Here is an 18,436-nt window from a genome sequence, read left to right as displayed (position 1 = left end):
AAAACGTATTTCTGGATTTACGTAATCGCGGGAGAGGAAAAGAGCGTCGAACGCTCGTTATTAACAATTGACCAGACGGCCAGCGTCCGAGCACGATCATACTTCTGCCTGATGATGGCTTCATTCTTATTCCGCGACTTCTCAGCGTCGATATTTTTCGCGCCGAGGTCGGAGCCGAGGCGGATAACGGTCACCGGTACCCGAGGACAGTGACCCGATGAAAATCTCGGATACGCAAGAAAGAGAAACCGTTGGGAACGTGCCCCTTCGCGAACACCAAAGAAATAGATTTCACCGGTGATCGTTACGAACGATAATAAAAACATCGAAAGACATTTAAACCGGATACGATCGTTTCTAAGCCTCTAGCGATGCGTACGAAGACCGCGTTACGATTCCGCCCGATCTGGAAAAATAATCATGCAAAGTTTTATTCTTGGCACATAAGAAATAATTCCGCAAACACGCCGCTTATGAGCATTGAGCGTCTCATTTCAATTCTTTTACTTGAATTTTTCGGCCTTGCAGCCGCGAAGTTACTCTAACTGCCGACCGGTTTCGATCTAAAAGGGATAAAGATGTCGATCAGATTTTAATCAATTCTCCCGTCTTAGTAATATCCGTTGGTCGATTACCCCCGCTCTTACTGAATGAGAATATACCTGATACTGATCAGTATCGCTAACATCCTCTTTCTTACAATCCTCTTCAGATCGGTCGTCCGTTTTCTCTCGCTTCGCGAGTGCGTCCTGCTACGAGAAGCTCGTCAAAACTTCACTCTTGTCCGGACCGCCGTCGTTCACATCAGAGTCTCTCGTAGTTGGCGCGAAGTAAAATGTGCGATCTCAGCGGTGGCGACAATTAAAGGCGCGATCGATCGCCTCTCCGTACGAGATATAGCTCGCGCACTAATATCCGACAGGCACAAACGACACGGCGGAGAAATACGCACGGGAGAGAAAAGAAATGGTAAAAGATGATGAACGAGGAGGAAGACGAATCGAAGACGAAGAAGAAAAGTTATGTACGCGTATGTACGCGAGGAAAGGAGGCAGAAATGCGAAAGGGTAGGCTTTTGCGTAAAGTCGAGTGCGAGTGCGCGGATGCCGAGAGGACTCCGAACCGGTTGCTCGAAGTGACGTGAGTGAACTGAGGCTACAGGCTGGCAGGTAACGCCAGGTAAACCCCGGCCGACTGGTGGCACACACGCGGGAAGAAGAGGAAGGTGGCCGGCTGGGTGGCTACACCGGCAAAGCCAGCCAGCCAGCCGTAGAGACAGTCAGCTCGGTCAGTCGACCTGGGGAGTCAGCCTGCGGCCCCAGGGGCCGCAGGAAAGACGCGCTGTTGGGACGGAGAGGGACCGTGGGACGTAGGACGACGGTGGCCGGCGGCGGCGGCGGGGAAAAGATGAGAGGAAACAGAGGGGCAGAGGGGGGGGGGGGTACGGGGACCACGCGGGGCCCGGAGGGAACGTTGCCTTGTGGTGGGACAGGGAGGAAAGGTGGGAGCGGCAAGGAGAGATCTGGTGCGCTGCGTGTGACTCAGCTCGGAATGAGCGAATGGGCCGACAGCACACACAGCAAAGACTTTCCGCCGCGAAAGCTACGTTGTGTATACGGGATACACACGTACAGAGTGATCCAGAAGAGATGGTACCCTGTGGTCGTCGTCGCTTTTTCCGGTATCGTCACCATAACGGCGATCGGCGAGTCCCCGGCGTCCACGCGCGCAATTAATGATGTAATCATTAGCGATTTCGGCTTGCGCAATCGGAGAGGAGAGTACGTCGACTCTCGATTGAGCTATAACGGCTGGGCGTGTAACGACAACGCGAGAGAAGTATTGTCTCGATGACTTTCCTCGATGATTTTCCTCGAACAGGACGCACGCCATTTACCGATGTAAATTCATCTATAGGTAGGAGGCTTCTTCAAACGTGTTTAGGAAAAAAAAATAGGGACGATTCCAAAGGCATTTAACGAGGATTTAATACCGTTCACGGTTATATTAATATTACGGATAATCTTTTCGCTCATGATTTTATACGCGCGTCGAATCGTAATACGTGGTTTACACGCTGATTATACGTGCGCCATGGGAATAAGTTTTCACGGTTTATTTAATAACGTTCACGCTGCGCAACGTTTATGCTTGCACGGGCAATAAAATCCGCCGACCGCGCGATTGCGGCCGGACGAGCTTATTTTTTCCTACGAATCAGGACTCGCGGGGAAATGAACAATAGTCGTTGGCCGATACGCCGCACTGAGAGCGGAACATCCTCTTTATCGCGCACCACTACCTCCGCGATCTTTTAGAAGCGCATACAAACATATAAGAAAAATGCTCGTCGATACTTTCGTCGAGGCGGAACGAATCTCGAATTCTCGGTCAAAGTGCTCGGTCAGACGTAATTGGGCAAAAATCGCTCGGCCCCCAGGTCAACGAAATTGGCCACCCGGTATATTGGATACTAACTATACCTGGATCCAGCAGAGCGTGACTTTTCACGTGTAGTTGCGCTGGAGTGGGGCCCCGTGACCGTATCCTAGTGTAGAGCAAGATAGACTTTGATAGAATTTACACGGCGGCTTCTGCGGAGCCAAGAACCTCTAGGAATCATGCGAGAACCATAATGAACGCGAATTACGACGGGCAATCCTTCATTTTTTTTCTTCTCCCCTGTCCATCTAAACACAACCATCTTGCCGTATCTATTCGGCGAAGGGTAAAGTGCTTTGACATTTACGTATCATTCCACGGACACATTATTTTATTCAAAAAGATCATCATTAAGCGTCGCCAATGTGATATTATACTGTTTTCTCTATTCTTCGGCCGAACAAAGTCGCAACGCGACGGACACGTAGCCGGATCCATTCGTGAATTTGAAGCTAAATTTATACTGACAATAATTATCTTGAGAATTGCCACGTGTGTGGTTTATATTCCAATGTTTCAGGATATAAACGCTACATATAGCGGCATAAATACCTGTAATCGCGGATCTTTCCACTATGAAAAACGTTAAACACACAGAATAGCAAAATTCTTCTTCAATTTAGAAAGAACCTCGCCCAAAATGGGCCATCGGCGCACAACATTGAATATGCCATTTTGTAGCATAGGTATTGTTGCAGTGTACATTATTAGAAAAATAAGTTATAGGACGGTGGGTGGAAGAAGTTCAATTACCAGTTTTAATATCTATTCATTATATTATCACCTTCACCGTCAGAACTGTCTGAAAATGATATAAAAATATCTTCAATATGCTCCGATGGTAGCTTGATTATTGCGTTTGAATGTTTTCTTTTCTTTCAGTCGAAAAATGCAAACCAGCCGCAGGTCTGACTTAGCCGTACAAACCAATAATTTGTTCGTTACCGTCGTCAACACGGGAAAGTGCCCTGGGCGCAAGAAAGTCTGGACGATATTATAAAATATATTATTTTATATAAAATTAGTGATATTATAATATATTTAAGTTAAATAGTGTTAAACTTTTAGTGCCAATTAGCTAATATTACATATGGTAATATGCGAAATTCACATCCTAGAAAGTATCTTCCTTCACGTTTTTGAGACTTGAGACTATGTTATTATTATTTCTGTCAACCTCCTGCACAAATGCATATAGAAGTCAAGTGTGTGCGTTCTGATGGCTCAAAATCTCTTAATAAAATGGGCGAAGTTCTTTTATATGTTATATATAAAAGTATTAATCTTTTGTACTGTGTCAAAGTGTGAATTCGACCCATCTCCAAACATTCAAAATAGTATATAATTATAATTGGTTAAAGTTATATATGTAAGGTCAGATAAATCTGCTCGTCAGATGAAATCACATACCTTGCGAATATATGATATATCTAGCGCATAAAGTATTTGGGTGCATTTGTTTACGCAGGGGTGCGTTCAGGAACATCACCCGAGTGCTGAAAATCCTACAGCATATGTTACGTGCATTATAGATTTTCAGCACTCGGGTGATGTTTCTAAACGCAGCCCTGCGTAAACGAATGCACCCTTTAATTAATAAAAAGTACTATAGACCGAGACAAAGGAAAAACGAACTTGTCTTTATTGATCGATAACTGGATGCAAACAAGATACAATTTAGAGACGCGGGCGAGGGCGATTGTCCACTCGGAATTATTTTAGCTTCGGTTTGTATAACTGTCCGCTTTTCCGCTAATACGGTGAAATTCTCTTCCGAAAATCTATATGGATGGATTAATTACCAATCATTGATTACCACCTAGGAGTCATTGTTTCTTCGCAAAACATCTATGCATAAAAATATTCAATGAAATAAATTTGATCGATCGGCTGGGGAAGTTAGCATCAAAAGAAGCGTCTTCTGTCATTTTTAAAATATTTGCTTACAGTATCTTAAATAAATTTCAATGTTCTACATTTTTTATCTTTACACGAAATTTGAGACTCCAGACGAAATACTTTTTTGATTTGCATCGGAAAATTCTAAGGTATTATAGAAACATTTCTTCCGATATAATTTATATCAAACGCATCAAAATAGACACATACGCTGCTTCTAATTTTGCGAAATATTTGATAATATATTCTCGTTGTATTCGAACAATGTATTCGCGTCAACCGTCTCCTTCTTTCTCATTTCCTCCGTGAACATTCCCTCGTCTAGCGCCTATCGGTACACCATGGTTCTTCTTCTGAATTACCATGACCATCGCACGGCGCAACTAGTCTATGTGCAAGAGGAGAAATGCAGCTGATGCGCACGACTGAGTCCTGAGGTCAGCGACTCGTCGGTAGAGTTAGTGGAGCGCTTAGGCTCGCTTCAGGGATTTTATGAATTGGTATATGGTGGAGCGTTGGAGAGAAAGGTGGGACGAGAGGGGACAAATAGCGAAGCAGTGAGAGAGAGAGAGAGAGAGAGAGAGAGAGAGAGAGAGAGAGAGAGAAATTAAAAAAACGTCTCTTTCTCTGACTGAGCGAAAAGAAGATTCTAAATAAGGATATCAAGCACATCTCTTTGCTCAACGCCGCGATTCCTAGAGATTCGCTAAAATTCCTTACCTTCTATCTCGACTAAAATTTCACTTACAAGCTTTGTTTTCAATCTATTTTACTTATACTTACATAATTTGCTGAGAATACGTGGGAATCGGAAACTGTCTAAATCCGGAGAGTTCAATGCTGGTAAATATATAACAGAAAGAAAAAGTATTCATAACTTATGCTACGTTTTCTTTATAATTGTTACGTTGTCGCGAGATAAATATATAGATTCCCATCGATCTATTTGTTCATTAAAATCGACCGCTTTCATTTGCTAAACACAGAAGATCGAGATCAATATCAACAAAGCGACATAGATCAATCGAACCAAGAAGTCTGTAACGCGATGGTAAAGAGAAATTGCTAATATTTGCGTATCGCCGTTCCGCGGCTGGTTTCTGCGTTTCTCCCACTCTGCGGAATCGCGGTGACCGATCCACGTGGTCGACTTCTTCATTACCCGTCTTCCTGGTCCCACCGTTCGTTCTCTTCCTCTCGTCATCGGTAGCCGCTCGACGGAATCATTCGTAATTGTCCCCGCCGCGCCGCGCGCGTTCCGTTCTCCCTTCCTTCCATCGCGCGCGGCGGCCTCCCGCTTCGCTTCACGGTGTTCCGCTCGCGAGCCGCGGGACTACGCAGGTGCATTAACCGGACATTCAGCACCGTAACGCCGGCCCCGTGGACGAGAAAGAGGGAGCATCTAACCACTAGAGTCTGCCGTTGCTGAGAACAGATGGTTGGGACGCGAATTCCTCTGGCGCCCCGTTCTAAACCGCGGCGCTTAAATCTAGACGCGCGAGCATGCATCGTGGTGTTGAGTAGTGCGGTCGGCCGTCCCTTCGTGGAGGAATGCTACCCTCCACTACTCTTCTACGGATTGATTTTCGTTGAGGGGCCAAACTAAATGCGAGAGTCGAACAGCCATACGGAAAAATTTTATAGAGCATACTAAAAAACTCACATAAATGCAGTTAATCTCAACATAGATCATAACATAGATCATAACATAAAGCTCAAGAGGTTCTAACTAAGTGTGGTTTCCCATTTTATCGGAGCATTCTACATTCCAATATCTATGCATCGCCCTTTGTATTTTCTTAGTGATTTATTAGTATTTCGAGACTTAGCAATTTTCTGAGCTCATAAAAATCCAGCTAGGCACGTAGCTCTCTTGGCGCTGGTCCCATTCGGTATAAACGTACGTTGTTCCCGTTGGTTCGTATTCGTTATTGCTTTAGGGACTTTACGGATCATTATCGCGTTTGCCACGTTTCCATGAGAACAATCCAACAATACCGCCCACGCAAATCCTATACGAATCGTTGGTGAGCAATGCACGTGTGCCACATTCAAACGAACGTTCCTTTCTAAGGTACCTTCGACGAAACCGCCGCAATCGTAAGGCTACTTTTGACCATGACCTAAGATCATCGTCGTTAGCGGCAAGCGTTAAAGTCCCTACCATGCATTCGTTTTCTCTTAATACCATAAGGCGCTCCGAGCGTATCGCCCACGCGCAGCCTCCGAGACTGAAGAGAGTGGACCGTCCGCTTGGTGTACGCTCGGATTTCGCCTGCCTAACGACCTCTCCCATAACGCGTTATCTTGAATGAAACGCAGTTTCAGATCCGCGCAATCGTCCGCTTTCGAGTACACCAGCCAAGGCTATTCCATGCCGACATTCCGTGTCACATATAATGTCGTTAACCGGAAGAGTAACATAAGTCGGTATTACAAGTGTCTTTTATTCCGAGAAAAACAATAAATCCGTAAAATAAATAAATATTTTGGTCGCTTTATCACAGTCGAGAGTTCTTGTTGATATTCTGTCATTTAACTGTTGCGGTTTCGTGCTACGTTCGTTTGACTCGTAGATCATGATAAGTAGCAATCAGAGTCGGACAGGAGCGTTCAATCGCTGTCTAATTTTGTTGAATATGCAATGAACATTCGGCGTATAAATACGGAACTTAGCTGTATCGACGACGAAGCGGCTTTGGCGGTGCGCCAAAGCAGGAAGCGTAGTGCACGAGGCGCGGTAAGTTACCGCCAAGTTCCGACAGGTGCGAGCCGTAATCGGCGGCGGGACCTGACTGACTGATCCGACCATATGCTTCTTAACGACGACGACGACGACGACGACGACGCGATTTTTGGCGACGTTATAAATAAAATTTCGACAGAACGGAACTCGGAGTCTCGATGGTGCAGACTGGGACGGCCGGCGTCTCGGAATATACTCGCGGTAGACGCTTTTCACGATAAACTGGTTTTCGTTGAGAGGAGAGGAGAGGAGAGGAGAAGCACGACGAAAGCTCCGTGTTCTTGAAGCGATGTTGTATTTATGAAGGTCGAATAACGTGCGCGAGCGCGTACAAGAGAGATGTTCAATATGTCATGATTTTAATACGATTCCTTATCGAATGTAGAAATTGAAGAGATTAACGTATCTCAATGATAATAGTAATTGTCTAATTTTTGTTATTTTATCACATTTCAGTATTATTTCAATATAAGAGAGATAGATTTAGTTAGAATAATAACAAATTTAATTTTTTTCTAATTTTATTATATATATGTAATAAAATACTGTATAATAATTTTTACATATTAGATATCTATTAATTATAATAATGATCAATCAAACATTAAGAATGTTTTCATAAAATATATATGTGACATAAATGTCTTCGCGACAGATTTCTCTAATGTGATAGATGCTTTGAGAAAAGTTTTTACATTACCTGGATCACTTTTATGACAAGCACCGTTATAGCAAACCCAGCTTTTATCCATGTCCCGCACTGTGTTAGCTAGTAGGGCCACCATGTGGGTACTGATAGTGTCCGCCGAAGGTGGCAGAAAACGTAAATTTTTCCCCTTTAAGGACAGTGTGACGTGTCGCTGAGATATCGGCTGCAAAATAATTTCGATCTTCTTGTGGTTGCCACCGACGACGTAGCACTACGATTTTTTATTTTAAAAAGTGGAAACCTAGTAGTACTGTGTTTTTTTTACAAGGTAAAGCGACACTACATTATACGGCCAGTAAAGCATTAAGATCTATCGCCGTACGACTGAAATAACGTACGAAAAGGAAGGAAAGCGGAGATACTTGTCTCCGCGAGTTCACGTCACCTCACTCGTTATCCCTGACAGATATTAAGTACACGAAAAACTGGTTCCCCTGAGTCTCGCGAGAAGCGTATGACCGCTATCTCGTATCTAACATCACACGGCGTATATACCGAAAACGCCCCAGAACTCGTAACGTTACGACGCGACGTTGCGTCGTAAAATCGCGACCGAGCCCTTTAACCACATCGCCTTTCATCCGTGGTAAATAAAAATTCTCGAGACCGTGCCATCAAATTGTACGGCGCGATGCCAAATGTCCTAGATCCTAAACGCATTATTGTGAAACTTTGGCGATAATATCGTTATCTCGCGCGTGTTGACGTTTCTTAACGACCGCGAGAGAAATTGACGATGAAACTTGCGTTTCATCATGCCCGAAAGTGCGACACTGCGAAGATATAGCAGTGTCGTATTGGTGGGCTTGAAGTGATTTTATTTTAAGCGACGCGAAAATATCTCTTCTGCTTAACGGAACAAACAAATGAGAGCGACGCTTCTTCTCCGTGCTCACTTCGCGGAATATTTTTCTTCGTACGAGCACCTATATGTGACGGTTACCACCGCGGCTCACCCCTGTGAAAGTAACATTTCCGCCGCATTACGGATTCCTCTTTGTCGACTCTACGGGCAGACGGAAGTCGGCTATCGTGTGCTGGTTCCTGGCCCTGACCCTACGCGCGCGTGTACTCTGCCCCCCTTCTCTCCAACACGCGATAAACATACCGTACAACCACCACGAAGCTATCGCGGCTTCGGTGACCGGCCCTTTGCGAAATTGATTACATGAAAATTCCGTAGTAATATTAATATAATTAATATAACGAATATTATTAATACATCTTATATGAAGTTGAGACGATTTAACTATCAAAGGATTTGGATTCTGAAAATAACAAGTTCTTTTTTTTCTGAATTTATATGTAGAGTAAGAATTTATTATTTTTAATGGCAACATAAGAATGGCAATAAGATGTGTTTACTTGATTATATATTTTTATTCTATAGGTATGTGATTTATTAATATCTGTGATCGAGATAATTATGAGGAATTATACACACAGTATATTTTGACGTCAACGTTTTGTGCGATCGTCACTCGATAGTCGATGGTATAACTAACTCAGCAAGAACCTTTGTGTAACAGGTGTTGGATGATGGCGCGCTGCTCGGCTCGCTTCAACAGTTACGGCTTACAGTGCCGGTGGCTCGCTGGCAACAAACTGTTTCGCAGGTGAAGCCTGCAGCTGCGGATTGAGGTGGGGAGGAGGGTAAGCGGGAGAAATCGTTTTATTTTGACACGGAGTCATCCGCAGAATGCCTGCCGGAATTATATATTTTATAAAAATCTCTTGAACAAAAATTTTTGCGAAATAATAGGAATTACGCACAATTTTATGCATAATAAACAGTAAAAAATGGGACAAGGTCCGCAATTAATGTAATGTTAATTATGTAGACATACAATATTAATTGATTATTCCCGATATCTCAGACGCGTAAAATCCGGTCTTGAAGGTGTATTTCAATTAACGCTCTTTTTCCCTCGTTTTTAACATCGTCGCCTTTTTCTCCTTTCGCGCTTTAAATAGCCACGGTACCGCCTCTTACAAATAATGACGCCCTAGGCCGCGGCATATCTTAATCTTGTCTGTGAACCGGCTTCTCCGTGTTCTCTCTCTCTCTCTCTCTCGCTCTTTCTCTCTCTCTCGGGCCCTTCGATTGATGATCCTAGAGATAGCACGCTGATAACACAACTGCGTCGAAGTAATCTAAAGCCAGTTCGACTGGCCTCTCATAGCTGCTTTTTCTCCTGACGGCGGGGGTTAAAGAAAAACTTTGTATCACGATACCGTTCTTAGATTTCAGTGACCGATAGTGCTATTGCGTAGCAATAATTTTCGAAGCGATCGGTACCGTAGGTGTCGTGCCAGTGCGAGCATGCAATTCGCGCGCGAGGGAGATTTTAATGCTCGGATAGTTTCGATTTCACCGCGATCGAACTCTACCTGCCTGCGTCGGGATCTTTGTCTTCGTATACTAGGGATTAGGGATATATCAGCGCGTCGTAGGGATATCTGCACGTCTCAATAACGATGTTTTACATTTTGTTCTAGAACATATAAGCCATTTCTTCGTGTGTAATTCGTGCGGCCATGCGCGCACAATGATTGCGCTCTCTATTATTTTCTTCCAGCTCAGAGCGTCGGTGTTTTTTCCTGACATGCATCAGCGTTTATTCTAGGAGTGCAATATCCTATAATTACAAGTGTAACATTGTAAGACAATTTATACGAAGAAAGATTCATTCGGTCGACGTAGTCGGCGTGCGAGCGCGCCGAACAAGACGCGGTTTGTGCGCAGTCTCGCTTAGTACCATGTCGGTTTATTAACCGGCAACGGCGAATTTAAGTCGTGGAAAAAAAACAGCGTGCACACGCTAATAGGAGTCCGCGGAACCTGAGTATTTTCTAATTCAGTGCGCGGAACCGCGAGCCATCGCGGCGAATCATCACGCGAGAGAGAAAGAGAGACGCGCGTAGCGGTTTCCGCTATGCGTGTATCTCGCGGTAAGAGGTGCGCGACGCGATGCGATGCGATGCGCGATTACCTGTGACGATCGACGAGAGGATCCGCGCGGCGAAAAACGCGCGTCGCAACCGCGCATGTACTTAGCAGCGTGTAGCATAGAAAACGCGCGACCGTCATTTGGACGCGCCGGTAATCGGCGCCCGCTGTCTCCGTCGCGCATAGCGACAACGATCGACGCCGCGCGCGCGTCTGATTATCCTCCGCACGTGAATCGTGCATGTATCCCCTGTCCTATACGTGCTCGTTCGTTTGCGGCCGCGCGCGTCTCGCTTCGCTCGTAGCGCGGGCAACGAAGCGCGCACGCGATTTTTCCACGCGTCCGCGGCTCTATTCGCCGGCAAAAAGGTCAGCGCACCGCGGCGCGACGCGGTACGGCGCGGCGGGTTGTTCGCCGACGTTAGAGCATACATCGCGTGTGATGTGCGCACGACAGGTAAGTGGTACCCGCGCACCGCGCTGCGTCGTGCCGCGCCGTGCCGAGTCGCGAGCAACGGACGGTCGGTCGGAGAGCCGCGCCGCGCGCGTGAAACGCGCACAGAAGTGGAAACGCCGTGCCGCGCGGCGCGGCGCAGCGCGGCGCAGCGCGGCGGCTTGGCAAGGGAGCCTGTCTGCCTGCCGACGACCGAGTTCGCCGCCGCGCCGCGCCGCGCCGGAGACACGGCTGGCCGCCTGCGGCTTCGCTCTGCCGCTTTTCGCGTCTCTCCTTTTCTCCGCGAGAGAGGTGCTTGTCCCTCATTTCTCCCCCTTTACCTCGAAGCCGCGCGGCGCGTCGCTCCGCTGGAAGACTTTGCAACCCTTCTTGCCTGCCACGCCGCCACGCCGCGCCGCGCCGAGGTGGTACTGGTAGCGCGTTCTCGCCGCAGGTGCATGTCTATGGGGTGTCCGCGAAGTACGAGAGAAAAAACAAATATCCGTCTTTAACCCTTTAATATTTAAAATCTGGCGTTGCGGGTTAATTATTACGGGTTATATTTTAAGATTTTACTGTTATACGTGCGAATAAATTAGAAGGTAGATGTGGCGGCGAGTCAGAAGTTAGCGCGCCGTTTATAATATTACGAGCCGATAAATCATCTGTCGCAATTCGCAACAGATGGCTGCATATAATTTTGTACTGACAGATCGGGTAAGGCCGCCAATCTCTCGCCTCACGATGGCTGGAGGTCGAACTAATTAAGCAGTAACTCGAGGGCGATGATTCGTAAGCTTCACTTATACCAGCTTAATTACGAGATATACGATGATCCGTTACTCGCGGTCGTAGATCGACTCGGATAGGACTTTTGTGTGCAAGTGTCTCGGGTCCGTTATACGCGTTACATCGCTCATTGAGCGGCTGGTAAAAATACGATATTTCTAAAGAATATAATAGCTCGCGCGCTGTTCAGCGCGTCTGAAAATCTCAATGCGGCTTTGATTAACGTGTCTAAAATGCGTATACATAAAACCGGGTGACATAAGAAGCAAAGAGATTACAAACATGTTAGAAATGGTAAAATTCACGAGTGTGAAATTGGTTTTATTAATTAAATTCTCTAAAGATGTAATTAATTTAACTTTACAAGCTAATTCCGTAAGCTTCGATTATTAAATACATTTGCGTAAAAAGGATAAGTCTCGCCTGCGGCTGCGAACCAACCAAAAATATCGAAGAGTGACGCGTGTGGTTCCTTTTATAACAAAACTGAATCATACTACCGTTTCAGCGATGAGTCGCAAATTTCGCGCATCACCCGGTAGAGGATCAAGCCGAGTGCTCTTGAGATTTGCCCCGACGAGAGCATCGCGCGCGGCGGCACGAACGAGAACGAGCGAGGCTCACTCTTGCAGAGTGCCGCTGTTAGCGCATCGCACTATGACTAATTACGAGCTCGCCTCACCGATATAACTCGCTATACCCTGTAAACGCCAGTACCGCGAGTCATTGTTCCTTTCCACGTCTTTACGCGAACCCTTCCCCTCTCCTTCTTCTTTTTGTCCTTCTCTCTTTCACTCGCTTCGCCCTCGTCTTTCCCTCATCCTTCCACTTCTTCTGCTTCACGCGCAGCTACCCGGAGGAATCGAAGCGACGCGCGCGATAGCTCGTGCCTCGAGCACGGTCCTGTCACGGCATCCTTTTCAGGGGCGGATTTGGGAAAATAGTCATGAATTCTTCTATTTCTCGCTCTATCTTAGACTAAACAATAGTTACTACAATGATTTTTTTGCTACCATTCTAAATAAATTTGTATTGGAGGAAGATAATGGGAACATACGTTAGCGAAGCGAATTGAACTAAACTTCACGTTATTTTTTATTATTTTAATAAAAATATTAATTAGTAATGTAACATTAAAGATTGTACATAATTATCATACATTGTTATTTATGAAAAATGTGCGATTATTATTTTTTGAATAGAAAATACTTTTTATGTAGAAAATATAACAACATCAGACATTTATGTCTAGATATGTAGTAAAGTTGTCTGTTTTATTTTGTTCATAAAAAACATTCTATCGTGTATAACCAGTTTTACAGTGGCATAAACTCGTTTAACGATATCGTAAGCGATCGACAATGTTATCTCGAGCTAAACCTGTCAAAATGAATGCGCACGTTGAATCGAGTGTTACTCCGAGGATTTTATGACTAATCGTAACGCGCAAATGGAATTCCATTCAACACTTTTAAAAATGTGTGCGACGATCGTAAATGCGGCCAAGCGGGCCGTTTATACATTTTTAAGCTATCCGTCCCTGATATATCCTCGGCGTTAGTAGCTTCTCGCCTTCGTGATTTAAGAGGAAATAATTTACCGTTTCCGGCAACACGGCTCAGGAAACCGTGTCGTTCAAAAGAAAGGCTGTTTCGACCGCACGCGCAATGCGGCGTTGGGTCTCGCGTTGGCCGCTGATAATGCATCGATGATCATGTCGCAGTTAGAGGATTAACCACTGCGGCAAGTCACGGATCACATCATAGAAGAGCACAAACGACGACAAACGAGTAACTCACGCCGGTTCCGGATAAGCAATTCGGCCCGAAGAATCGAAAACGTTCGCGAAGGAGTTAAAAATGGTCATCGTAAATCGAACTAAAAGAAAAAGAACGCTATTTTGTAACAGTCAATACAATGCACATTTACACCAATAAAAAAAAAAAAACAATATGGACAAACCTTGAGTTTTATATTACGCGAATGCGCGATCGAAAGTGATGATAAAAATATACCGAGTAAGTATTAATCATTTCTGAGACATGCAAGCGAATATGAGTTTACTGCGCGTTAGATTTTGCAAACTTCTTTTACAATCTATCTTTTCTAGACCTTTTCGGATTTTCAGCTGTGATTATGGCAACATGATTTTGACAGTCAAATTAGTAATTGTTTGTTTGGGAACTTTAATTTGACAATGAATATGACAAATATTTTCACGGCGATTGACGGTTGGTCTTTTGTCTCTGGAATTTACAAAGCGCGTTAGCGCCATTACAAAAGAATGAGCAGTTGACTTATAATATATATAAAAAATATTATAACGGATTATATAAATATATAATGCTAATTGCAGAATTAATCTTTGCGAGATGTTTTAATAGTTGATTTGCGAACAAAGGCATAGAATATAGAATATATAGTATGAGAATTATAAACAAAGGATTGCATTCTTTCGACGTGCAGCACGATTTTTTTATTTATCGAATACAGTTCTAAAAAAACCACTCAGAGATATCAGAATAACTGTTGTATTGCATAAAAATAGAGTAGAAAGAACAATAATGTGAATCTTAGGGGATGCTGGAGTGACGGCCGAACTTCCTCGATGTCGATAATGTCAACATTTCTAATTTTGTTTTCTCTATATCTGTCTTTGTCTAACGAAATGACATCTGTCCTTGTTCGATTGCTGCGCCATCTCTCGCTACACGCAATACTACTCTGCACGCATACATACATATGAGATTTTCAGACAAATTTTTCTCTTATACTAAAGCTTCTAGGCTCATTTCTGAAAGCACAACATTGTTCTTTTTTGTAATCCCGAGTGCGCTGTATGCTTATTTTATACGTACAAAGTCTGAATTTTTATGTGCAGCAAATGTTGTCACGAGTCGACCACAGAAATCGATAACAAAACTATAATTTTACTATTTTTTTTCGTTTTTGATGTAAAATCGACTGCAGCGCACTCCGTTTTTGTGCGTACTTTAATTCTGTAAAAAAGTTTTTTCAATTCCGTAAAGCCAATTCAAAGTTTAGTGTGTTCAAAAAAATGTCGGTAATTACTGCCACTACAGGATCCCCTTAATGATAATGGAAGACAAGTATATTCTCGCCGAATCTATTGCAGTCGCTTAAAAATTCTATTCAATTCGTCGTTCGTTTCTGCCTTGGCGCGGCTCTCACTTATCTCGTAAAATCACAGATCTTATTAAATGTAAAAGACATTTCAGGAACTCTCATTATCGTGTAGTACATTATCATAATAATAATAAGCAATTATTTTTTATTTCTCTAACTTTCCCGCGCGATCTCTCCCGACGGTCACAAAGCGATGATTAGTTTCTCCGAAGGCGCATCTGCGTCTAATCTCGCAGTTCGCACGTACTTATGCGTCAGTCGCTATTGTTTCGAGCGACACTGCCGGCGGATCTTTCCACGAATAGACAATATTCCGGTAGGTCGGCGGCGGTAGAGCCTTAGGAGACACGGAAGGTAGGAGTACATCCTGTGTCGTAGGACCCCCCTTCACGCTCCGCTGCTTTTACTCCGTAACGCTGATTTCCTAAGTTCCCTTCCTCGCCACGGTGTACTGACTTCGGTTGAAGGGAAAAAAATCGTCGTTCGTTTCGTGCTGACTGAGTTGACGATGGACTCTCTCCGTTAATTAAAGTCTCTCGATCCTTTTCCTTTGACGGCGGCATCGATTTTCCCACGGATCTGTGCTCTATTTAATCTTCCTCCACTTTTTTTTTCGAAAACACGTGCCAAGAAATGCAAGATATTTGTGTAATACCTCTTATACCGTTTTTTTCCTGAGTACTTTTAATCATTTCTTTCAAATTTATTTCGTTTTCTTTACATTCCCTTACATTTCCTACGAATTTGGGCTATTACCAACTTTTTTGTTTACGTCAATATATTTTGTAAATAATATATTTATTAATAAATTAAACGGCTATCACGAAGATATTTCAAATTATTATTACGTCCTCATGTTCTATTGTCTGTTCTAAAAATAATTTCAAGTTGTCAGAATAACAAATTTGCAGCAATTTATATCAATAAATATACAAGAAATATGTGAAAATATTGGATTGAATGCCGTGCTGATGGAAATGACGTAATATAACAAAAACAAATATTATTTTGTGTGTTTATAAGTTGTCGATAATTCAGTAGGTGAGTGTCGGTAGATCATCGGTACTCGGGTAAGCTTGCCACGGGACATGCTAGCTGTTGAAGTTTTTACCTGGGGATGTCTGGACTCTGTCGATCTAGAGCTATTGTTATAACTGGGTGTCTGCTGTTTAATTTATTTAATATAAACTGATATAAGCTAATATATTCTTTTATTCTGCATAGTTAAATATTTTCATTGTTAAATATTTTCTTATCGATAGTTCATAATATCAGAAATTTCCTTTTCAGCTGCTGATAATGAAGACAACGACAGCTTGGATGTGATCAGTTCTCTCACAGCCGACTCAGTTTAGTTCCATTCTGTAACAGATGGCAAACCTTGTACGTTTATTAATTTATCGATTTTAATATAATTACAAAACTTATTTCGCTCAGCTTTTTATCTTTGAGAGTTTCTATTCAATACGAAATAAATTTTTAATTTTGTAACTTTTACTTTGTGCATATTTGGTATTTATCAATTTACATACTAAACTAAAATGCTTAAGCCAAACTATAACATATTTATTTACAAAATGTACAAATGTAAATTATAAGCCTTTTTATTAATATTATTAATTATTAATAATTAATAAATTAAATATTTTTAAGTAAAATTATTAATATTATTAATATTATTAATACATATTAAAATTTATTAATATTATTAATTAAATATTTTTAAGTAAAATAAATCAATTTAAGAGAGAAAGATATCAATCAAGAAAAGAACCGCACGCGATTTACGGACATTTATAACGTTCCATTAAAATATTTCGTAAAGAATTAAAATGTGCTCGCTATACATTCCTTATCCCGAAGTCGGCGTCAGTAACTCGCGGAATGCGTTTCGTGCGGCTGATTCCGAGGCGAACTTGTCAGAGTCACGAAGGGCGAACGGCAAATTAAATTGCGACGGCGAAAGGCAATTAGCGAGAGAAAGACAAAGGCACAGAGCGGAGAGGCACAAGAACCAGAGCCAGAAACGTTACGACTTAACGAGAGCGGACTTTCTTCCGATCATTACACACGGCGAACAACTGCACGTGTCGCTTTGTCTTAGCTATAGGGCATAGCCAGAGAATCGTCGCAAAACGGAAAGGTGTTATCTCAACCATCGCGCGGTTTAATTAAACGCAGAATGTTGTTCCGCATAGATATTCTTATCGGATTTGCCGCTATTTTGCTACTTGATTGTGACCACAAATTTTGCACTACCCTTTCCACGGCAATTGTCTTGTAACATTGTCGCTTGTTCGCGTATTCTCGAGAACTGTTGATCACATAATTAATAATATGATAATTTATTATTATTATATATCGCACGCCCAATTTTTAATATTTACTTATACAGTTCTTACATTATTTTTATTATTTACGTATGATTTAGCGAATGCTAATGCCTGTTTGTTATGTTTGCCCGTAAAATTTATCTTTTTAACTATCTATATATTTTATATAATTTAAAATATGCGTTTGACCTCAACAATCATTTTTATAATTCTATTTATCTCTTTGGAAGTGATAAACATCGGTTAGATTTAGGGCACATGAGGGGAGGGGGAAGGGGGAGAAATAGAGAGACACACATACACGAGTGCCTTATTAGTTATTAATATATCTTCAAAGTGTTCTCCGCGAATTTGACGGTAGATATTAATTATCTCTGATCTTCCAGTGAGGTTAACAGTCGATGCCGCTTAGTGGGAGATGGCATTAATTAATTAAGCGTTCAATTACGTTCGTGAGAGTTCCGGGAGAAGCGGGGAGAGTTCAAAGATGTCGAGTAAACGTTGTACAGTCGCTGACTCGAGACGCTTGTTTGTACAAAGAGAACTCTCGCGATGCCGAGTGTCGTGGGCTTGACAAACGCCAGAGAAACGTCGGCGTTTTGCAAAAGCGCAGGAGTAACACACAAGCGTCTCGCCCACACGGTTCGGCATTACGCGATGTTGGCTACTCGACCCTAGAGCTCTGGTACGCGAATCGGGCATGCAGCCACGCTTATACAGGTATCCAATAACGCGTATAGAAGTCGCGGTCGCATATAGACGGCCGTGTTTTATGGAATGGCCTTCATAAAATTCTTCGCGTTAATAACGCGCGACCAATAGACATCTCTCGAAGTTTTATAAACGCAAACGAGAGGTTCTCTCGTTCGGCTCTTCAATCCTGCAGGCACGGTAAATTGCTTTTTTGATATTGCCAATAAACAAAGATAGAAACGATAAATACGATATATTTCCCAGATTTCATTGTTTCGGATATAAATCGGTAAAC

Source organism: Temnothorax nylanderi, unplaced genomic scaffold (genome assembly GCF_030848795.1).
Source record: "Temnothorax nylanderi isolate EJ_2023f unplaced genomic scaffold, tnyl_v1.0 TNYL_tig0097_pilon, whole genome shotgun sequence".
NCBI lineage: Eukaryota > Metazoa > Arthropoda > Insecta > Hymenoptera > Formicidae > Temnothorax > Temnothorax nylanderi.
The sequence above is the reverse complement of the archived record's forward strand: the minus strand, read 5'-3'. Positions refer to the sequence as shown.